This window comes from Acinonyx jubatus, chromosome F2 (genome assembly GCF_027475565.1).
Source record: "Acinonyx jubatus isolate Ajub_Pintada_27869175 chromosome F2, VMU_Ajub_asm_v1.0, whole genome shotgun sequence".
Classification (NCBI taxonomy): domain Eukaryota; kingdom Metazoa; phylum Chordata; class Mammalia; order Carnivora; family Felidae; genus Acinonyx; species Acinonyx jubatus.
In genome coordinates, this window is record NC_069394.1 from 20,352,400 (window position 1) to 20,377,099 (window position 24,700).

The 24,700-nt window shown below is 39.7% G+C and overlaps 1 long non-coding RNA gene and 1 other non-coding gene across 3 annotated transcripts; one reads left to right on the forward strand and one right to left on the reverse strand.

Annotated features, from left to right (window-relative positions):
- Nucleotides 1-6,236: 6,236 nt before the first annotated feature.
- On the forward strand, nt 6,237-24,361 carry LOC113600592 (uncharacterized). Of its 2 annotated transcripts, none has more exons than XR_008292722.1 (3): nt 6,237-6,580; nt 23,552-23,665; nt 23,828-24,361. It is a non-coding gene; the product is annotated as an uncharacterized LOC113600592 (long non-coding RNA). The 2 variants fall into 2 exon arrangements; XR_003421652.2 differs by lacking the exon at nt 6,237-6,580 and adding an exon at nt 18,090-18,533.
- On the reverse strand, nt 24,142-24,248 carry LOC113600710 (U6 spliceosomal RNA). The gene has a single exon (XR_003421826.1). It is a non-coding gene; the product is annotated as a U6 spliceosomal RNA (small nuclear RNA).
- Nucleotides 24,362-24,700: the final 339 nt, after the last annotated feature.

The window sequence follows — 24,700 nt, forward strand, 5'->3', positions numbered from 1 at the left end:
TGACGACGTCACAAGGTCACCTTTTAAGAGGATTGTTTTTGGAAGCCATTTTGCCATTTGAGGCCCAACCAAATATTTCAGGGAGTCTTAAAACCAGTGAACTAGAACCTGATACAGGGTATAATTTATTCTGTACACCATTTTCGTTTATGTGGTTCAAGATTTTGAATCTTCAAATAACATTGAAATATAGCCTTCTTGTCAAGCATAGTCTTAAAGTCATCTGACTTAGGAGGTTTATAAAAAGCAGCTGAAAAATATAATTTGGTAAGAACTTAGACTTCTCTCTGTTGTACCTGGTCACACATGAGTTTTTCCTAAGCATTTACCTATACATTTCAGTTCCTAAAACTAGTTATGACATTCAGCCAGAATATTTCCCTTTGCAAAGTACAAATTCAACTGGAACTAAGTCTATGAAGAGACAGTTAAATAAATATGTTTATGTAAAGAACTTTTCTACCCTAACTTATTCAAGGTCACTCAGTTATTAAATGGCAGATCAGGGAATCGAAGCCAGGTTTAGATGATTTCAAAAGACCAGGGTTTTGAAATGGTGTTCATAGCTGTCTCCAATGATTTAGTCACTCACCCTTATGACACTTAGTTCTCTTCATATTTCTTTCCGTTAGTGAAAACAGGTACAGACTAATGTAGGTCATTTGCAAAAACAAAGTGGTGTAACTCAGACTTTCAAAAGCAATCTGTAATCTGTCTAGGATACACTTCAAATAAATGGAATGGATAGCTAGAATTCGAGCCTGGCTCTCTTGACCCACATACCAAGTGCTTTTCACTCTCTACCTTATTTTAACTGTATAAAACCTCGATTTGAGTCCCACATCAATTACTCCCTGGGCGGGCAACTTTGGGTACGTCAACTCACTTCTCTGATGCTCAGATATCTTTTCTTAAAATAGGGACATCTAATTTCCTCCTGAGGCTTTAGAAAGAGCAAACGGTAGAATGAATATCTGGATACCAGAGTTTTATTTTCCTGTTCCTGACGTGAAACATTTGAAAGTCAAGTAAGTAGAGGCTGATTGTCTAGCAAAATGGAAAGAGCGTGACCCCTGGGGATTTTCAGATCTAGGTCCAAGTTCTTGTTTTTGCCTTCCTAGCTTCACAACTTTACCCAAGTCCCTTATTTTCTGAGTCTCGGTTTCTTCGCCTGCAAAACTGGCACACACAATAAATGCTGCTCCAGGATCTACCCGTTATTACTTTTAGAAAAATGAAATGGCTATACACAGGTTTTAATTACATTCAGGATATTTGTTCCAAGAGACATTTAGTATATACTCAGTACAGGCATATTTGCTTTCTTGAGAGTGACTAAATTTCATTTAAAAAAAATTTTAATGTTTATTTTTGAAGGACAGAGGGACAGAGCATGAGTGGGGGAGGGGCAGAGAGAGGGAGACACAGATTCCAAAATGAGCTCCAGGCTCTGAGCTGTCAGCACAGAGCCCGACATGGGGCTTGAACTCACAAACTGCGAGATCATGACCTGAGCTGAAGTCGGATGCTTAACGGACTGAGCCACCCAGGTGCCCCTAAATTTCAGTTTTTAACTGCAAATCCCACTTTATGTTACAGACAGCCATATCAAATTGAGTTTAAAAAGAGGCCATTTATGTCCTTCTCAGTTAAAAACAAAACACACCAAAACCTGAAATCCAAGCAGATGATAGACCTAAGAGAGAAAAGATCTGTATGAAAATGAAAGCTTTGCGCGGCTGTAAAAGTACGGGGAGAAACACAGAGGCTTTGATTGCTGTGTGAAGGACAGGCTGCTGGTATTGTTTCCTTGTTCAAAGCAGTCCATTCGGGCCACCTGGGGAGGCATGAGGCCTTGGAGGAGCCCAGCAAGCCGCAGAAATGACTCAGGTGCTGTGAAAGATCGCAGAGTAACGTGCTGATGTGAATTAGATTCTTCCCCAGGCCCCATTAAGAAGGCCACCCACGGCCAAGTTCAAGCATTAAAATATATATTTGCCTTCCCGGTTTTGTGTTATTTGATTCTCAAACATTCCTTCTTGAAAAGTCTGTAAATACAGCAGCAGCCAGGATTCATACCTTGCGATCACTTTCCCAAACTACTTTGGAGGGGGACCTGTCATATCCCACCCATGAGACCTCCTGCTGAGACGCTGACCAAAAAACAGATTGCTTCACACATCAGCAGCCCAGAGTTATTTTGGGTCTGCTACTTACCAGCAATGTGGCCTTGTATGGGTCACTTAAACTTTCTGGGTTTCTGTTTTCTTATCTATAAATCTATGAGGCTAAGCTGAATGTCAAATATCTGCCAGACCCCTCCTGTCCCCATTTTCTCTGATACAACGTATGAACTGATAACAAGGATTCCCAAATGAAAACAAATTCAATGTTGCATCCAATTTGGAATGCACTGACGTGATGTGACTAGATTTAGCCTATCTGTGGAGAAGGGGAAAAAAAAAAAAACACCAGAGTTTACTGGCAGCCTGGGTGAGTCAAAAGGCCAAGCTATTTTTGGTAAAGACCACTAAACTGGTTCGGGCATTTATATGCATTTTCTCAGCAAAAGGACACAAGCATCCTGCTCAAATTCCAGGGAAAGACCTACCTACACTTTGGTGCAATTCAGTAGTAAAATAAATGTACTTAGCTGAATAAGGACAACACACACTGAATGCTGGCTTTGTAGCATTATTTGTTAGGCTTCTCAGTCTGCTGGTTGGTAAGGTCATCAAGTGACCTAGTTATATGGTAGGATGCATAGCTTCAGTAGGAAATAAATAAGCATTTTTAGACTCTTTTAATTTTTTTCTTTTTGCCCACGTTGAATTAATAACTTGTTGCCTTGCAAAGACATCTGTGGCCAGCGCTAGGAGATATAATGACCATTATTTGAATTTGGAAGGCAACTTTGCAAACTAAAGTCTTTCTAGTGCATGTTGATTAATGCTAATAAATAATAGTACTTCCTATTCATCCTCGACATGGCTGTCATAATAAAACCAATGAAATAAAACCAGTGAAACCTAATTTCATAATAAAACCAATGAAAATGATTTCACATGTGAAGCAATCAGCATAGAGTCTAACACATATACATACGCATATACGTATACACATATATGCACTAAATCAACAGTAGTATTATTAGTCGATTGCTAAAGTAGACTTACAATTATACAAAGTATACTTTGTATCTTTTGTATTAGATCACGTGACAACTTACCCTTCAAAGGCTGGAAATTCACATATTCTTATCCCTTCTCTATTTTGCTACTTAGGGTCTGTTTTTGCCACTTGACATTCATTTTGCCACTTTTCAGGTAAAAAAGTTAATCCGATTTACCCTTAACCCCACTAAATATGAACCTCTGAAGATGTAGGGCCTGGGTGAAGCCATCTTCCAACCACACGGGGACTGAGAAATGGAGACAACATCGAGAAAGCAGATGGAAGAAATGTAAAAAGAGAAGCCAGGCTATTATGGTATCATTTACACTATAGAATGAGGTTATGGTACCCTTTAGGCTCTTGATCCAACCTAAAACCTTACTCTCCAAATGCTCAGTTATTCGTTTTGGTCGATCCAGCTTGAAATAGGTCTTATGCCATCTGCAAAAGAACAACTCCTATCAGACACTTGTTAAAAACGCAGTTCCCTTGACTTAATGAGTCATTCTTCAGTAGTGGAGCTGAGGGATTCTGAATCTCTAACCAGGACCCCAAGTGCTTCTCCTGTAAAACTGGTGTTATGGACTGAATTGTGCCCCATCCTCCCCAGGACCTGTGCTGAAGTCCTAACCCCAGTACCTCAGAAGGTGACTGTATTTGGAGATAGAGTATTTAAAGAAGTTATTTTAGGTGCAAATTAGATATTAGGGTGGGTCCTAGTCCATTGTGACTGGTGTCTTTATGACAAGGGGTGATTGGACACAGACATGCATGGAGGGAAGACTGGGTAATGGATGACACAGGGAGAAGATGGCTGTCTACAAGCCAATGAGAGGCCTCAGGAGAAGTTAACCCTAACCTTGACCTGGGACTGGAGGAAATAAATTTCTGTTGTCTTGAGCCACCCAGCATGCGGTCTATGACATGGCAGCCCTTGGAAACACGTATAATCACTTGGGGAAACATCAGTTCTGGGACAACTCATCCTATGCTAACATCTGTTTTGCAACCTTCCAGGCAAGCAATCCTGCAGCCTTTCTTTTCCCTGCAGAGGGAATCCATAAAATTCCAGCATGGCCTGGTCCAAATTGGAACTGCTCTCTCTGTGCAAAAGTTGTCTTTACTTTATGCCGAAATTTATGTCGTGATAATTAAGGTTCATAATGATGAATCTAAAGTGGTTTCAGAACAGTCAAAGACAACAGTTTACTCACTGAAATCCTGACATTATGTATTCTCTTTACAGTATAATATTTGATATGTATATTCTAGAATTTAATTTAGGACATTTGACAAATATTATTTGGTTATAACTAGCACTTTCAATGCACTGATCATTCTGGATAAAAGGTAGTTGATCATAGTTTCTAAAGCAGAATGAGATTAAAATGTTATATGTGAAGTTTTCCTCCCCTAGGGATTTTGAACTTCTGAAGTGTAATCACCAAATGATGATAAAATCTCAATAGGTTTAGCTTCCCAGTCCCTTTTGAGGGCAGATCTTTTAGTCTGAGAAGAAACATTCCTTGCATACAGATTTCTATCTGCACATCACATGCAGGTAAACTTAGAGGCAACACTCCTGTTAGGAATTAATATTTTTACTGTTTTATTTAAAACAGTTCTACCAACTCTTTTACTGAAATAATGAGTATTTTGGACAGGTGCTATCCAATGGAGTTGTAGAAACTGATTACCTGTATAAGTGACCCCCCAAAACCTTTCCACTTTAGAGACGATATTTCTCACATTAAAGCAGACCCTGACAGGCTTAAGTTTAACAAAGGTCCTTTCACTTCCGCTAACTGTATTGAAACTCATATTAATAGTGATAATAAAGTAACAACAATAATAATAACTAACATTTACTGACTGCTTACTGTGATTCTAGTAGAAGGCTTTAAATATATTGCCTCATTTAATATAATTATCAACCGACAGAGGCTGTATTTACTATTTGCATTTTACAGATGAAACTCAAAGAAGTTTAATGACTCAAAATCATGCACTTCAGTAAGTAGCAGAACCAAGTTTGAGCCCAGCTGACACACAACGTTACATTAGTTTCAGGGGTACAACTTAGTGATCCCACGAGTCTATAGGCTCTGCTGTGATCACCACAAGCATAGCTATCACCTGTCACCATACAACGCTATCATCATCTTATTGACTGTATTTCCTGTGCTGTGCCTTTTATTCCCGTGACTTATTAGCAATCTTTTTTTCTTTAATGTTTATTTATTTTTGAGAGAGACAGAGACAGAGTGTGAGGGGGGCAGGGGCAGAGAGAGAGGGAGACACAGAATCCAAAGCAGCCTCCGGCCTCTGAGCGGTCGCTCAACACAGGGCTCAGACTCACGAACCGTGAGATCGTGACCTGAACCGACGTCAGACGCCTAATGGACTGAGCCACCTAGGCGCCCCTCCCATGGCTTATTTATTCCACAGTTGGAAGCCTGTATCTCTCAGTCTCTTTCACCCATTTTGCCCATCCCTCTCCCCTCCCCTTTCCAAACTCTGGCAACCCTCACTTTGCAGATCCAAGTTTCTTACCAAGTTTGATTTGTCTTTAAAATCCTGCTCTCAATTACTGTGTTCGTTCCATAAGGAGAAAACATAGTCTGAGGAAAGAAAACAATCATCCTCTAGGCAACATCTGTAAAACATCTGTAAAACAGGGATATTAACACCTGCCCCTTGAGAGTATGGTAAAGATTAAGTATAAATGTAATTTATCTCAGTAGCCGGCCATAGTTCTTGGCAGATATTTCGTAAGTGCTTTATAAATGTCGATTTCCTCTCTTTCAGCAATTGTTGCCATGTATTTCCAGGACACTAAACTGGGTCACACCAAAAAACCTGTACCAAGTGGAAGGCATAGTTGCTCCTGCCTTTCTAGAGTTTATATCCAAATGTAAATTCAAAAGACTGTGAAAGGAACAGGTTACAAAATACTCTATTTCAATGAGTGCTTCGTGTGGGCATTTTGTAGCCAGACTCCGCTGGATTGGCATCCTGTCTCCACAATTTTCTCTCCATCATCTGTAAACTCGTGGGCCAGTTACTTTCCCTCTCAAGATCCTTATCCATAGAATGAGGATCTACTTCATGGGGTTGACATGAGGCTTTTAAAGGTTATTCCTTATTGGTGTTAATTTGGACTAAGGAGGGTTGTGAGAAATTTGATTACTCATTGATGATGTCATTCCATCCTCACAATGACTTGGTGAGATGTGTACTAGTTAACTCCTCAGGTTGAGGTAACCAAGGCACAGGAAAGTAAATAGGTGACCAATGGCACCCGGCCAATTCAGTGTTGTAGCCAGGATACCATTCCAGGCAGTGTGGCTGCACAGCCCAGTCACTCCTCAAACCACACAACACTGACTTACAGATCATAAACGAGGTATGTGAAGTTCCAGAAATATTCAAATGCCAAAAAAGGAATATTTATTATGTTATCGATGTGTAAAAAATAAAAACATACTGATGAAAAAGTTTTCTTTCCCTTGGGCTGAAAGGAGAAAATAAAATGTCCAATTTGAGAGAATAATAATGCCCTTAAGGTACGCTAAACAACATTATGCTTTTTTTTTTAATTCCCTAAAAGAAAGGCCCAAGTACATGAAATTGATGACATTTCCAGACTCTTTACATTTTCCTTCCTCATGTCATTTCAAAGGATGACTTCTAACTTGATGACTTTTCCCATTAGCTCTGGGCCACTCAGCTGGCTTTTTCTGACAAAGGTCCACAGATAAATCATGTGTGGCTGACATGATTTCCTTGAAGTTCTCAGTGGTCTAATCTGCCTTGATGTGGCTCCTTTCATGGCTTCATGTGGCATTTGTGGTACATGAGTGGGCATAAGGCCAGCACGGTCATATTGCAGCCACTTGTTGTCTCTTCAAAATGAAGATTGTGTTTAAATGAAAAATTGTATTCCAGGCACAAATTATTTCTCTTTGAAGCTCTATCTCCTAACATGACATTTAAAGGTTTTGTGGAGAAGGGCGCCTGGGTGGCTCAGTTGGTTAAGCCTCTGACTTTGGCTCAGGTCATGATCTTGTGGTTCATGAGTTCGAGCCCTGTGTTGGGCTCTGTGCTGACAGCTCAGAGCCTGGAGCCTGCCTTGGATTTTGTGTCTCCCTCTCCTTCGGCCCCTCCCCTTCTCACGCTCTCTCTCTCTCAAAAATAAATAAACATTAAAAATAAAGGTTTTGTGGAGAGAAATAATTTGTACTTTTACATATTCATCAATGTTAATTTTGCACTTCAATTTACAGTGAAGAAGGAGAAATTCAGACCATCCTCCTTTCTTCAGTACAATCCTTATTAAAATTCCAATGACATTTTTCACAGAAATAAAACAAACAGTCCTAAAATTTGTATGGAGCTATAAAAGACCCCAAATAGCTAAAACAATTTTTTAAATATTTATTTATTTTTGAGAATGAGAGAGAGACAGCATGAGCAGGGGAGGGTCAGAAAGAGTGGGAGACAGAGGATTCGAAGGAGGCTCAAACTCACCAACCGTGAGATCATGACCTGATCATGATCTGAGCTGAAGTTTGGCATTTAACTGACTGAGCCACCCAGGCACCCGTCTCAAGCAGTCTTAAAAAGAACAAAGCGGGAGATCTCACATTCTCTGACTCCAAGTTCCAGCACAAAACTATAGTAACTAAAGCAGTGTCACGCTGGCATAAAAATAGACACATAGATCAGTGGAATACAATCAAAAGCCCAGAAATAAACCCGTGCATTTATGGTCTACTAATTTTTTGAAATGTTTATTTATCTTTGAAGGAGAGAGACAGAGCATGAGTGGGGGAGGGGCAGAGAAAGAGAGAGGGAGACACAGAATCAGAAGCGGGCTCCAGGCTCTGAGCCAGTAGCACACAGCCCGACGTGGGGCTCGAACTCATGAGCTGTGAGATCATGACCTGAGCAGTCGGTGCCTATTCTTGAGTTTTCTGTACATATTTCTGTAACGAAGTAATATGTTTATGACACTTAAAAAGAAAAGAAATAACTACTAGGATTGTGGTCATTTATGAGAGCCATATTTTGAAAGGTTCAATAACCACATATTTTTTTAAGTTTATTTATTGATTTTGAGGGATGCAGACAGAGGGGGAGGGCAGAGAGAGAGAGAAAGAGAATCCCAAGCGGGCTGTCAGTGCGGAGCCCAACGTGCAGCTCAATCTCACAAACCGTGAGATCATGACCAGAGAGGAGATTTAGATTTGGATGCTTAACCAACTGAACCACCCAGGCACCCCACCAAGTGGTATCTTTAAATAGGATAATGATCTGTGAGAGGAGGGCACAGTTCTTAAAACAATAGCATGGTGTCTTACTACATTCTGACTACTGTAACAAAAATACCACCAACTGGGTGATTTATAAACAGCAAACATTTATTTTTCACAGTCCTGGAGGTTGGGGGTTCAATATGATGGCACTGGCAGATAAGGTGTCAATTGGGGACCCTCTTTCTCATAGGTAGCATCTTTTGGCTGTGTCTTTACGTGGTGGAAGGAGCAAGAGAGCTTTCTTAGGCCTCTTTTTTAAGAGACTAATTTCTTATAAAAAGCTCTGCTCTCTTGACCTAACCTACTCCCAAAGGTACAACCGCATAACCTCTTGGGCATTATGATTTCAATGTATGAATTTGAGAAGAGACATAAACATTCCATTCAACATTCTACAAAACCATCATTGAAGTCAAAAGACAAACCAAAAGCTGACAAAGGATTATCATCTAGAAGACATAAAGAACACTTCTAAGTCAATTGTGAGTTCCAAATCCAAAATTTTTTAAATGAGCAGAAGATTTGGGCAGATACATCATAAAAATAAAAAAGATATTTGAAAGGTTAGAAGGCTTGTGGAAAGAGGCTCAACATCATTAGTCAGCAGATAAATGCAAATAAAAACACCAGTTAAATAAAATGTCGCTACCAACCATTAGAATAGCTAAAATAAAAAATACTGATGACACCAAGTGGTGCCAAGAATTTGAAGCAATAGAACTCTCTACATTTTGGGGAAAATGTAAAATCATACAGCTGTGTCTTATAAAGTTAAATAGACGCTTATTATATGTCTCAGCATATTGCATTTCTAGGTGTTTACCAAAGAGAGTTGAAAACATATGATCACACAATGACTTCTACGTAAATTTCCACAGGAATTTTTTTCATAATAATAAAAAAGCTAGAAACAACCCACATGTCTAACAGCTAGTGAGAAGATAAATATTGTGGTACATCCATACTATGGAATACTACATAGAAATAAACAGGAGCAAGCTACTGATACATATACAGAATAACATTGATGAATCTCAAAATAATTATGCTGAATGAAAAAAGCCAGGTATGAAAGAGTGCTTACTTTGTAATTTCTTATATTGAAGCAAAATGAATCCCCAGTTACAGAAAACAGATAAATGGCTGCCTGGGCAAGGGTAGAGAGATTGACTGAGATCAGGCACCAGGAAACTTCCTTGGGTAATGTATTTATTCTATATCTTGATCTTGATGGTGATTACGTAAGTGTAGATATTTATCAAAATGTATTCAACTGTACACTAAAGAGTATGCATCTTGTGTGTAAATTATACTTCAATAGAGCTGATTCAAATAAAAACAATAGCCTGGGAACAAATAAAAATGCAAATGGTTATCTTGGAAGAGATAGAAGGTTTCAGGAAAAAGAATCCTTTTTATGTAATGTTTGATTGACTACCATGTGTTGGATAAGTATTCAACTCGTTCTGTGGCTCCTCAGATGATAAATAAGAAGAAGAACTGTCTTAGGAGAACATAAGTAAAATATTCTGAAAACTGGTAACTTTTGAGTTGGATGTTTGAGAACTTTTCAAATTTTCTGAGTTGATAAAATGCAAAAGTCTTCTAACGTGAAAAGTTTTGACATCGTATTGACTTAATATAATCGCGTTACAACTTCCTTTGATAACATTGATGTTTTGTGATTTCCCTTGAAATACCTGAATTATGAAGCCAGAAATTAAAATTGCATTAAAATATGCATTAGAATGGGAAAATAATGGACCATGTTCCATCCTTGGCTCTGTGCTGGACTAGATATATGAACTTGAAATGAGTGGCCTTCATGCAACTTCTTTTGTAAGTTGTAAAATCAAAGTACATGTTAAACTTCTAGGTCCCTCCAGCTCTTAAATACCTCTACTAGTTGCCCTAATTAAAGACTGGGATTTTATATTTGACCCTAAGAGGATTTGTGGAACCATAAGAGGGCAGCATTCCATTTACACAATTTCTTACACAATTTTCTATAAATGCTCAGTACACTAAAATTATAGGACTTTGACAACAAAAGACAACTGACAAAAAGATTCTGTCACCATGAGAGGGATTCCTATGTTTTGAATCAGTGCTCCAATTGTTAGCTATGTTATCTGCCTTACAAGTTCATCATCTGACAAGGACAGAAGGCCATGGAAGCTTGCTCAGTTCAAGGTTACAATAATAAATTCCAGATTTACAGACTGAACACTGTCTTCTCTTTGTTCTGTCCTGGATCATCATCTCCTGGTCACTCATCTTAACCCGGGGATTGGAAGGTCCTTTTTTCTCTCACATTGGCATTCAGTTCATCCTTCTATACAACGTTGAAGTACCTTCTCATTCTCTTAGGAAATCGCCTCCATCTTCCATAGTTAGAGGAAAAGAATGTTTAATCATTGGGAAAGAAAGATCCAAGCACTGGGAAATTGGGGAAACTACCAGTTACCAGCTATGTCCATGCCCAAAGGACAATCTGTCATTCTGTTGGCTTCCATGTGTATCTGAAAGAATGCATTTGATTTGCTTCAAGTCACTACCTTCATTATACTAATTTGAGTATATAGTGTCTCATGCTAATGGAGTAAATACAAACAAACAAACAACACAACGAATCATAAAGCTTTTATTTGACATAGAGAAACTTGCTTGGGCAGGCAAAATAATCCATGAGATAAGACAGCAGAATTTACAAGTTGGGGGAATCTAGAAATGCTATATAAATCTGCACCTTGCTACAGGACCAGAGCAGTCATGCCTACAAATGAAAAAAATGTCATTTGATTACAAATGCTTTTCTAATTACACTCTGACTTCATTTTAATATGTAAAATCTATTTTGATGTAGTGTTAGGATGTTAATAAATGTAAATTGCTTTTATCCTGACCTTCTGTTTTATTGTTTCTCCTCAGCTTTTATTACAGAATTGTTATTGCTATGGAAATGTTAACTTTCTGTTTGTATTTCTGGAACCCTGAAGGGCATGGAAGTTGGCCAGTTTAGGCTTTATTAGGTAGCTACTGAGAGAAAAATGTCTGCAGCACTTTTGTCTTGTTTTGCTGCAGTTCACTAAATGAAAATCTGCCCATTAAAAGTAAACTTTGTGGTCAGTGCCTCAGAAATGTCTCCCTTCTCTCCCAGTAACAAACCATAAACCTTCAGCTCATTTAGGTTAATTCTGAAGATCTGCAATTGCTGCTTCTAAACAAATATGAACTTAAATCTAACCATTCCCAAAATGTACACGTCTCTCTGGAATACTGGATGATAGGAGTAGTTAAAATTGGATGACTTTTCCGGATGTGTTTGATCATGTCTGCCTCCCACTGGAGGAAGATTACAGTGAAGAGTTGAGTCCTTGGCTTTTGAGTTCATAAACTTGATTCTGTGAGTTTACTTAAATTTTAGCTCTGATACTACCTCATAAACAGGAATGTCGCTTTACTAATTACTAAGGGAGATACTGAGAACAGTAAGAATGAACAACTAGCTCTCTATTCACAGTCTTTCCTCAGAACAAGGCAATTACAAAACTGAATTAGTGATATAAAGCTGTTTGATGAGATAGCAGTAAAGGGAACTGAATGCCCTTGAAGGAATTCGCATCTTAATTAAAGGAAGATACACCTCTCTCTAGTGATTGGAACATAGTATGTCGGTCTCCTCTTTTGGATGATTACAGGATAATTATTAGAAGAAATTTGTGCTTTCTTTTTTCTCCTTCTGTAGTGCTTGCATTTGTTCTAACTAACATCCCCTTTATTTCACCAAATAGGTCATTTTCTGTATATTGCATGGACAAAATAGACAATCTTTGCTCCATGGAGCTTTAATTTAAATGATGAAAACAGACAATTAAATGTGGTATGTAATATTTTATGTGGTTAAAAAACAACATTGGGAATAAAAATAAGGAAGGGTAAGGAGGGAGACAGCAATGAAGGAATTATTGTTTTAAATAGCATGGTCTAGAAAGGCCTCTCTAAAAACATGACATTGAAGGAAAAGACTGACTTAAGTGAAAGGCAGGCCATATGTGTATGTGGGCAGGAGGGCTCCAGGCAGAATAATTTACAGTGCAAAGGCCCCCCAAATGGGACAGTGTTGTGTGGGTTTGAGAAACCAGAAGGAAGTCAGTACATCTGGACAAGAGAATACAGGGGGAGTGGTTTAAGATGAGATACGGATGGAACAAGGTCATGATGAAGAATTTGGAGTGTATTATGAGTTAAATAGGAAATACCTGGAAGGTTCGGAAGAGAGATATGACACAACCTGATTTGTGCTTTAAAGGGTCTCTCTGACCATTGCATGAAAAATAAACTAAAAATACGTGGTAGGCAATTTCTCAGATGCACCCAATGATTCTTGCCTCCTTCATGCTCTTATATAATCTCTTCCCCTTGAGTGTGGGCGGGATCTGTGATTTGAATTAACCAATAGAATATGATAAATATGATGGGAAAATTGCTTCCATGATTAGATTATATGAAATTGTAACTTCCATCTGGCTAGCAGACTATCTAGTGCCTTCTTGACTTACACACTTTGATGAAGAAAGAAACCATGTTGGAGAAGTCCATGTGGCAAAGGAGGGTGGATGAGGGTGGCCTCTGACTAGCAACCACATAAGAATTGAGACCCTCTGTCCAACAGCCCCTGAGGAACTGAACCTTGTCTATAATCACGTGAGCTTGAAAGTGAATCTTTTCCCAGTCATATCTTCAGATGAGACCTTTGCCCTGGATCACCTTGACTGCAGTTTTATTGGATTCCCTGAAGCAGAGGACCTGATGAGCTGTGTCCAGACTCCTGACCCACGGAAACTATTAAATAATAAATGTAGGTTGTTTTAAGTCAGTACAAACTGTGGTGATTTGTTATCCATCAACAGATAACTAATAAAGGAGATAAAGATAAAAGCTGGGAGAACATTTAGGTGAGAGGCACCAGTAACCTGGAATAGGGCTACTGTAGTAGGGAAGAAGATCGATTCAGAATGCAGAGCCCATAGTTTTGCTGATGTTTCAAATGTGAACTATAAGAGAAAAAGAGGAGTCCAGGCTAATGCCAAGGTTTTTAGCCAGAGCAATTCAAGTTCCTGTTCACTGACCTAAGGAAAACTAGAAGAAAAGTTTTTTTGTTTTTGTTTTGTTTTGTTTTTGTTAAGTTTATCTTATATTTGACCTTTGGGGGGGGGGGCGGTGAAGAGGGTACGTGTTGGAAATAAAAGTTTTAGCTTAAATGTGCCAAGTTTGAGATGTTTGTTAGACATTTCCAAGTAGATGTTAAATCTAGAGTCAAAGGGAAGGCCCAGGTTGGGTACACAAATTCAGAAGTTATGCAACTCATTCTCACATTCTCCTTGGGAAGTAGTAAAGAAGGAAAACCCTGGAAAGTAAAGAAGAAAGTAAAGCATGAAAATAGCTTTTTACTTAATTCCCTGAGGGTCATGGATTGAGTAAAACCAGGAGAAGCTACAGAGAAGGGCTCAGATTCCATTACTGAGAGTCTCTGGTTTCTTCTAGTTGATGAGTGGGCTGGGTGGGAAATGAAGATAAACAAATAAATGAATGGTAAAGTAAAAAATTTAGTTATAAGCCCAACATAATTCTTTCCATTCAAGAAAATATGGCCACAAAGTAATAAATTAAAAGTTTCAAGTCACCAATCAGGTGCCATTTTGTGAGGAGGGGTTAGGAAACAGACACACAAATGGTATTAACAAAAGAAGTGTGGAGTGCCTGGGTGGCTCTGTCAGTTAAGCCTCCAACTCTTGGTTTCGTCCCAGGTGATGATTTCACAGTTGGAGTGTGAGCCTTGTGTGGGGTTCTGCACTGACAGCATGTAGCCTGCTCGGGATTTTCTTTCTGCCCCCTATCCCCATCTCTCTATCTCTATCTCAAAACAAATAAATGAACTTTAAAAAACAAAACAAAACAAAACAAAACAAAACAAAAACAGGTGGTATCTGAGTTGCTAAGTTTCAGTAGAAACTGTACTTTAAATTTTGAATTGGGATCATTGCCCATTCCCCGGAGGGTACAAGCCTCTCTTGTGATACTGGGCAGGGACAGCAGGGTGCAGCCCCCAGTCAGCCACCTCATCGTGGGGGTAAATAACCCCTCCACTGACAACCTATCTGTACGCATACGACCATTCTGCTTTTCACCTTCAGTACAGTATTTAATCAATGGCATAAGATATTCGACACTGTATTATAAAATAGGCTTTGTGTTAGATGATTTTGCCCAACTGTAAGCATTGTAATGTAACGTAAGTAGTAGGAGCACATTTAAGGTTGGCTAGGCTAAGCAAGCTATGGTGTTCAGCAGGTTAGGTGTATGAAGCGCATTTTCAAGGGGTGCCTGACCGGCTGAGTTGTTAGGGCATGTGCCTCTTGATTTCAGGCTTGTGAGTTCAAGCCCTGTGTTGCGCACAGAGCTTACTTTAAAAAATAAAAAGAAAGAAAGAAAGAAAAAGCATTTTCGACTTAACAGTATTTTCAACTTACTATGGCCTTATGGGGATGTAACCCCATCATAAGTCAAGGAAGATTCATTCATTTAATTTGACCAGTTCTTGAGCTAATAAGGGGATGAGCTGGGAGTGGGGGTGGGAGGCAGTAAAGTAGGAACTCATCCTAAGATAAGAGAGGCTGGAAGTCTGGTTTCAGACGGCAGTGTGAGACAGAAGTATCTGAAAGCTGGTGATACAGTCCCCTCTAGGAGTTTTTATCCTAACATGTGGGTGATACTCTGACATTACTGAATAAGGCACCAACAGCTTCCCTGGAACGTGTTATATTTCTCTGGCAGAAGTCACTAGGAGGTGGGGCGCCTGGGTGGCTCACTCAGTTAAGCATCTGACTTCAGCTCAGGTCACGATCTCATGGTTTGTGGGTTCGAGCCCCGCATTGGGCTCTGTGCTGACAGCTTGGAGCCTGGGGCCTGCTTCGGATTCTGTGTCTCCCTCCCTCTCTGCCCCTCCCCTGCTCATGCTCTCTTTCTGTCTCTCAAAAAATGAGTAAACATTAAAACAAAAAAGAAAGAAGTCACTAGGAGGTGAGGCAAGGACACATACATATGAAATCATTCCAGGACAATTCGTGAAATGTGCTCTCTGTTTTGCGAAGCAATATTGCACAATAATTAGCATATTAACAAGGTGTCTACAGTTTCCATGTCACTTTAAAGGAATGCTGCCTGGTCCTCTATCACTCAGAGCATTTCAATGTTTTTGTTTACTTTCACCCGTATTCCTGAGGCACCTCACATACAAACAACTTCAGGAATATCTAATGGGCATATATTAGTTCATTTAATTCTTATAATAACTCCACTAAGCAAGATCTATTTTTTAATAGATGAAATTGAGGTACAAAGAGGTTAAGTAAACTGGGATTAAACAATTAGCAAGTGCTACTACTGAAATGTTCAACCGAGGAGATCTGACTCCATTGTTCTCACTACAATATTGCAATGGACTGAATGTTTGGGTCCTCCCAAATCCCCATGTTGAAGCCTTAACCCCAAATGTCACGGTATTAGGAGATAAAGCCTTTGGGAGCTAACTGGTCTTTGATGAGATCATGGAGGTGGAGCTTCTAGGATCAGTGTCCCTTATAAGAAGGGGAAGAGACCCTAGAGCTTGCTCTCTCTGCCATGAGAGGACACAGCAAGAAAGTGACATCTGCAAACCAGGAAGGGAGCCCTTAGCAGAACTCAACCCTGATGGCACCAGCTTGGACTCCCAGTTTCCAGAACTGGGAGAAATAAATTCCTGTTAAGCCACCCAGTCTATGGCATTTTGTTACAGCACCCAAGCAGATGAAACCAATTATATTCTACTACTTCTGAAGGTCAGCTGGGCAGTTGTTTGAAATTAAGTTCTATCAAAAATTATTGTGTCCACAGCACCAGCTCCCAACACTTTTTTGTATATAGGGAAAACCAAATGAAAATTACTACTTAGGATAATCTTAAAAGAGAAAAACCATCCTAAATGGATACAGTGCAATTGAGGACTTTGGTTTGGTGATGGGCAAAGAAACTGATATTGATGGTCCTTATCTACAGAAGGTATGTTTTTCTTATACTATTTGGAACTATCTATTGTGTCACTCAAGGTCCTATCAAGAAATTAGGCTAAATTGAGGGAGGTATAGTAAAGCATCATTTACCCTAATGTGCAGCACCCTGAGATTTTTACCAGTCCTAGGCCTCCTAAAATGAGGAGATGGCATGATTAATGGAACTCAGAAGAGAGTTAGACCTTGTGAGAAGCTGTGACTTTGAGTAGAGAAACCCAACCATCCAGAGGGGAACCTGCAAGGAGGGGTGTACTCCATGCCGATCAGCATCCCCAGGATGGGGTTGGGGTTTGCAGGTGACGGATGGGTAGATAGCAGACACATCTTTTTTTCCCCTTTAGTTTGCCTGTCAGAGGCCCTACCAAGTTTAAAATGTGTGTCCCAGTCCTACAGAATAAAGGGGCTACACTCAACCTAATACGTACACAACTCCCCCTTTCCCAGTGAAGGTTCAACATGTCTAGAGTTGACTTTAGGTCAAGATATTTCTAATGGCAGTGGAAATAGGAAAAGTAGCAGGCAGAGACAGTGCTAACCTGGCTTGATCTTTGGCCACTACAGATTTCAGGCTCCATGCAAACCCTGCAAATGTCAAAGAAGTAGTAAGGACTATGAAGACAGGGGGTTCTAGGTCCAATGACTTGAGTGCAAGCCATCCCTGTGACAAGTATTATCTCTGTGATCACTGGTCAAGTTGCTTAATCTCTTTGTCAGTTTCTTTACCTATAAAATGAGCATAATTTTAGTACTTACTTATAAAATTATTGGGAGAATGAAAAAATATGTATGTGAAAGAACATATGCAGAGAGCCACAGTGCTTTCTGATAAACTCCCAGAGACATAAGAACAAAAGCACTTAGTTAAACCTGCATTAGAATTCCAGAAAAAGGAGGGGCACCTGCGTGGCCCAGTGGGTTAAGCACCTGGCTCTCAGTTTCAGCTCAGGTCATGATCTCATGGTTTAGAGATGATCTCGCAGTTTTGTGAGTTCGAGCTCCTCATTGGGCTCTGTGCTAACAGTGCAGTGTCTGCTTGGGATTCTCTCCCCCCTCCTTTCCCTTTCTCTCTGCCCTCCCTTGCTCATGTTGTCTTTGTCTCTCTCACTTGATCTTAGCCAAAAGGCCAAGAAGTAATGTCTTTGTCCCAAAATAAATAAATAAATTTAAAAGAAAGAAGGAAAGAGAAAAAGGCACGAACATATATTGAGAGTCCGCTATGCTTCAAGCATTACTAAATGTTTAACATATACTATCTCACTCAATTCTTTGAACACCAGCTATCAAATAGGTGTTGATATTACTATTTTACAGTAAGAAAACTGAGGCTCAGAGACATCAAACAATTGGCTCTAGATCACACATCTTATAAGCAGGAAGGTCAGGATTTATACTAAAGCAATATGAATCCCAATCCAATGTATTTTGTTTGTCCCCCACCCCCACCCCCACCACATCACCAATCCTGCCTAGCGCTGCATCAGGAGTACGGAAAAATCACGTCTCTCATTTCAGAGTTCTCCTGGGCATGAAGAAGGAGACGGCCACCACCTGCTTCTGTGTCTCTGTGTGGTACCAAGAAAAAACCCCGGAAGCCCCAGAGCCCTCTGCTAGGTAGCAGCCAGGGCTGTGGCATCTCTGCCCAAGCTTCTCCCTGCTGGATTCAATATGAAAGGGTGTTCTGTCTCGAGTTTCAAAGTCCAACACCACCAACACTCCTTCTCATGTGGCAGCAAAAGTACAACAGGGATCTCTGCCTTCCCACCTCAGTGCAATGAAGCCCCACACCGCAGAGCTTAGGAACCCATGGGAAACCCATCATCACCATGCTTCACCAAATGCCATTTGTTTCCAGAAAGGAAGCGAAGTAAACAGCCCTTTGATTTGTTGCTTCTCAACTTCTAAAGAAATCTAGCCTGAGAATCTAGTTCAGGTGGGTCTAACACACCCAGAGTGGATGGGTGGTAGATCAGGAGGGTAAACATTTGGTTTTATTTTGATTTGGTGAATGTGAGTTCCTCCAGATGAATGAGGCATGAGTTCTATAAAGGAGGGCCATTTTGCTAAGTGCAATAGTGACATGTTGTGTTAGGGAACTCAGAGCAGAAGCATCAGTCAATAATGGTGCTATTGGCTAGGCAGGATGGCACTTTTAGGCATGCCCAGAACCAATATCGACCAGGTTACATCCTTATACGCATCAGATTTTGTCAGGCATAACTATTATTTGCCCTTATGTCCATGTATGAAGAGTTTTGGCCAGCCCATTTTCATAGCTTTTCCTCTCCCACAGGGATGTGAAATTTTCTGATTGCTTTCCTCAGTTTTCCAATGATAGTGAGTGGGCTCAGCAAAATCGAGAAGCTCATGGATATAAGGACTCTATCTGGCCCTCACCATGGAATTCATCACGTGTGGCATAAAGGATATAATCAGTAAACTTTTGTTAAATTAGTAAGCTAATCACCCCTGTGACCTCGCTTCTTATCCAAACTGACAGGTTACTAAGGGCTTTACATTTGGTTCCAGACTAGCTTGTGTGGTAGATATAAATAGTCCCCAAACATATCAATGATTTAAAACAACAAAGGCTTATTTCAGATGAGCTGGGGGCTCAGCACCATACTACCCTCACTTAAGGACCCCAGTGAATGGGGAGGCTACCATCTGGAATGCTGATGTTACTTGGAAGCAGACAATGAGACTGTGAATCTAACAATGGCTCTTTTTTTAATAGATTTTTATTTTATTTTTTTAATGTTTACTTATTTTTGAGAGACAGAGACAGAGCATGAGCAGGGGAGGGGCAGAGAGAGAGAAAGAGAGAGACAGAATCTGAAGCAGGCTCCAGGTTCTGAGCTGTCAGCGCAGAGCCCAATGCAGGGCTTGAACTCACCAGCCACGAGATCATGACCTGAGCCGAAGTCGGACGCTTAACTGACTGAGCCACCCAGGCGCCCCAACAATGGCTCTTAAAGACTTCTCCCAGAAGCAACAAATGCCAGTTATGCTCATATTTCATTGGCTAAAGTCAGTCACTCGCACTCTAAAAGAGATGAGAAAGTTCAGTCTTACCTACAAGGAGAAGAGAATGACAATATTTATAATGTCTCTATGACTGTCATCTGAGTGTTAGTTCATTTAAACCTTTTCAGCCAGAATGCAGACACTATTTTTGTCCCACTCTAAGGATTCCACTGAGGATCTTGAGGCTTAGCATGATTAACTGTGTTGATCAAGGAAATCAGACAGTGGAGCCTGAACTCAACTTCAATCATTTAACCAACCTGTTGAATGTTACTATTATCTGGCAAGTTCTATATGGAGTGACAGTGAAGTCACAAGGGTGTGTGTCTAGGACAGAGTCTGTGCTTGAAATCACTATGAAAGCCTCATAGATCTGTGCCCATGCAGGCGGTGCCTCTGCTCTCTGATTTATCCTCTCTCTTTACTGGAAGAACTTACTATTCCTTGAGCAGGGTGATAGCTGCTTATTTAAGGCGTCACATGCCGGCCAGCATCTCGTCCATGGCTATTTTTAAAAGCTAACCAACAACAGCAAATTTCCTTATTTGCCGATGGTAGATAATACTCATGGAAATTATTATGAAATTCATATTTACAACACAACTATTATTTCCATAACAAATTCTAGTAGCTCAGACATCAGAAGATTGCAAATTCAATCTGTGGCTCACATTTTTCTTTCCACATAGACAAAGAAAAATATTTCCCAAATGCTGAGATTAGGATGTGGACTTAGCTTGTTGAGGATAAAACATCAGTTGGCTAGTGACCTACAGACAGTTTCTGTGAAATAAAATGAGCTCACTAAAAATAAATCATTGGTCTAAAGTACTGTCAAAAAACTTGGACATGATCAGAGGACACTATCAAGTGACTCTTTAGGTAATTTACCAGAGTGGGCATAATGGCCATAAAAACACTCTTGCCAGCTTGCATAAATAAAGGAATTTATCATAAGGACCTGAGTGGCTCAAAAAATCAAAAGAAAAGCAAATTACCATACCTCTGGAAGGAATGGAAACAGCACAGCTCTGGGGATCAGGTGAACCACCATCAGAATTCATCAGTTCAGGGGTACCTGGGTGGCTCAGTTGGTTAAGGGTCTGACTATTGGTTTCGGCCTGAACTCATGGTTCGTGGGTTCGAGCCCCACATTGGGCTCTGGGCCGGCAGTGCGGAGCCTACTTAGGATTCTCTCTCTCTCCCTCTCTCTCTGCTCCTACCCCACTTGCACTGTCTCTGTCCCTCTCAAAATAAATAAACTTAAAAATTAAAAAAAAAAAAGAATTCATCAGTTCAAGCATCCTTCTCCTGAAGGGTAGTCTCTGTCCTGCACATTCTGATTCCCAGGGTCCCGAAGAAAGCTTCAGAAAGGCATAGCACGGGTTATATGCTTACTGTTAACAGTGTCTGGCAGATGTTAGCAGCTCAATAAATTGTTGTTGAGTGAGTGAATAAATGAATGACCAAGTTCTCTGGGCCTGCAAGAAATAACACCATCCTTAATTATCCAACCCAGTAATTTCTAGATGTCATTTTATGGTAGCTTAGGGTTTTATTAATGCCATTAAAAGGGACTCTGGCATTCTCAACGCTAAGATAATTACTTAATTAAAATATGGCCCCAACATTTGTAATACCATGGTCCCCAAACAAAATCCCGCTTTGTATCTCAGGTTCTTAATGTTCTATCTATCAAACAAAACACCTTTATTTACAATCATTCATGTTTTTTCATTTTTTAAAATCAGATGTACTATTAACTTCAAGTCTGAGCCTCTGAGCAGCCTGAAATAATAGCTGGCACTGTTTGAACAAATACTTTATGCTAGTCTATCAGCAAATACTTTATCAGTTTTAGTCTTATATGTAATATATAATTTAGCCCCCAAATGACTGCAAGTATTATTGTTATATTCATTGTAAAATGAGTAAACTAAGGCATAGAGTGGCTACTTAATTTGATGCAGGTCACACAGCAGAGCAGAAATTTGAATCCAGGGAGTTGATCTCTTAGCCCTTATCCCATGCCAATTCCCAGGGCTGCCACTCTGGTTAGGTGTCATGGGAGTCAGATGCAAGAAAGTGGCTATGCAAGTTTTGCTTTTCTTTCTATTTCTTTTCATTTTTTTTTCTTTTGGTTTCTTTTGCCTTTTTTTTTTCCTTTGAGGATAAATTCGATTTGAAGAGACTAATAATTCAAACCAGACCTGTACATCAGAATAATTCAAAGAAGTATTTCCAGGTATGTTCGCCAAGTCTAGCCCTAGAGATTCTGATTTGCTGTGCCAGGGCAAGTAGACACCTGTGTGTACGTAAAAGCTGCTTGTGTAACTCGACACAGACTCCTGAGGAACAGCCGCTGCACCAGGGTTCGTTAGGTGCCCAAAGAAGTGCAGAAATGACATCGTTACCTCCAACGACCTGGAGGAATCTAGGAAATCTAAGTGATGTTAGAAAGTTGATAAACAGGGGCACCTGGGTGGCTTAGTCGGTTCAGTGTCTCTTGATTTCGGCTCAGCATGATCTCATGGTTCCTGGGATCGAGCCCCTCGGTGCTGTTGGAATTCTCTCTCTCCCTCTCTCTCTGCCCCTCCTCTCTCTCTCTCTCTCTCTCTCTCAAAGTAAAGAAATAAACTTAAAAAAAAAGTTGACTAACAAAAAGCGTACCACAACTCCAAAACGATTGTGAATCCAGTCTAGGTGGGAAGAAAACTTTACAGCAGAAATGTGGTACAGCGCACTATGGTATACAGCATACCGCTATGAAATTAGAAACGTTTATAGAGGAGGCAACTGCCAATGGTCCTGTGTGGCCCCTTTTCCCGTGTTAGGGCATGCCTTTGTATTCATGAGAGGATAGGGTGGAGTGGAGCAAAATAATAAAACTCCAGATGAAAAAAACACTGAAAGTATATTGTGGTTAGAGTCAAATAGCCTCAGTCATTTAAAAATGGAGCCATCTCCTCCAAGAAAGAGCAGTGGGAAATAACTCCATACCTTTTATTCATTTCTAATGCTTTGCAGTCTCCAGGCAAGCTCTCGCTATTCTGCACAAGGGTTTAATGGACTTAAAAAGAAATGCGAAGAGTCATTTCAAAGGATCAGTGTGCTACAACGTGCTCATACTAATTTTGAAGTCTCTCTGCATTACTTCATATGAATTATTTAAAATAATTCACCCCCCTTTAACACGATGACTCATGTCTCTGTCAGTCTCTATGTGGTATTCTTTTTTGTTGTTGCTATAGTCAGAAGACAACTTTTTGGCTTTCTGCTTTATTTGTACTTGTGAGAAAGGCAAAGGAAGTTTTTCAAACATGTTAATGGCTGCTTGTTTACATAGTCAATTTTTTCAAATAGACTAATTTCATGCCCTCTTCCTTGTTGTGAGTTTCCATGTGTAATCAACAGACACTAAGTACTTTATTAGGATGTACTGAATTTTTTCCATAGCCCTGGGGCCATCTTACACTCTGTTTTTTTCATTAGAACTTCACACATGGTGTTTTCCATAAACTCTTACTTCCTAGGATCTGGTCTTTTTCCATTTAACTCAGGTTTGTCCCTGATTTGCTTTTAGATTATATAACTGTTGCCAAATAAGACATGGTTTTGTAAAACCATCACCACCTCTCCTGATGTTGAATTAATATTTTAGTTTACCCACCCAGGAGAAATATCAACAGTTACCCATTTGAGTGACAAAATTAAAAATTTTTTCATCCAGTCTTGGACTGGAAAGAATAACCTATTTTACTATTCACTTGCCTGACCTGACATTGATTTTCCATTCCCATGACAATGATCCTACAATCAACAAATATCAGTTGAATGCCTATAATTCAGAAAGCAAAGGATTGTGCCAGAACCTGACTATGAGATCCATTAATAACTCCCACACCTTCTTTTCCTGTTTTGAAGATGATGTTGAAGGCTGACCCAGCAACCACACCATTTATCACCTCCCTGCTTCACACATACACCTCCTCCTAGCGGACAGAATCTGCCATGTCATATGGAGACTGCAAATGACAGGTATATATATTATATATATATGTATATATGTATATATATTATATATATGTGTATATATATAAAATATATTTAAATTATATAAATATATACTTATATTATATACAGGTATATATATATATATATATATATATATATATATATATATACATTTTTTTTTCCCAGCTTTCCTTGCATTTGGAGCACGAACATGCAGCCCGCCATGACCACTGGGATCCGAAGGGAACTCTACTGAGAAAGGGGTGAGAAATGGAGGAAGCAAGGCAAGAAGAGCATAGTTCTTCTCTTTAATAAAAAGGATTTGGAGAACAGTTGTCCCTTTCAGCCTTTTTATGTACAATTGCTTAAAATACTATGCCAAATGACTTGGCTGCCATCTTGCAATCACGAGGGCAAAAAGCTCAAGAACAAAACCCAATATTCTGAAGAAGATGGAACAGAAGGTAGAAGATCTTGAGACTTCAATGATTTTTTTTTTTTTAAATATGGAAGGCTTCATGAATTTGTGTGTCATCCTTGTACAGGGGCCATGCTAATCTTCTCTGTATCATTCCAATTTTGATATCTGTGCTGCTGAAGCAAGCACTTCAATGACATTTTAAGCCATTGAACTAAACCCTTGCCTCTGTATTTTATATTATGTGGAATAACTATTGTACTTCTTATCAAATCCATCTTTAATTGGGTAGTCTATTTTGCAACTGAAGGCTAATATATAAGGTGATTAGCCAACTAATAGACCTCCTTATTATTCTTCCTTCAAAACTCAACTGAGACATTAATGCCCTCCAAAACTTCCCTCAAAAGCGTCTTTGACAACCGCCCCCCTGGCACTCCCCCCCCATCCTCTTCCTAGTGGAACAAAGCAAATTTTAGTTTCGATTCCTGTTACCCTGGCATACAGACACTTATTTTCCTACAAACAACTTAGGTTCTCAAAGCCACCTCTCATCTAATAGCCCTCAAATCCAATGCAATAGTGTCTAGTTGATATGACCACTTGCCCCAACTGTGGGTGGCGGGCGAGTTAAGTTCCTT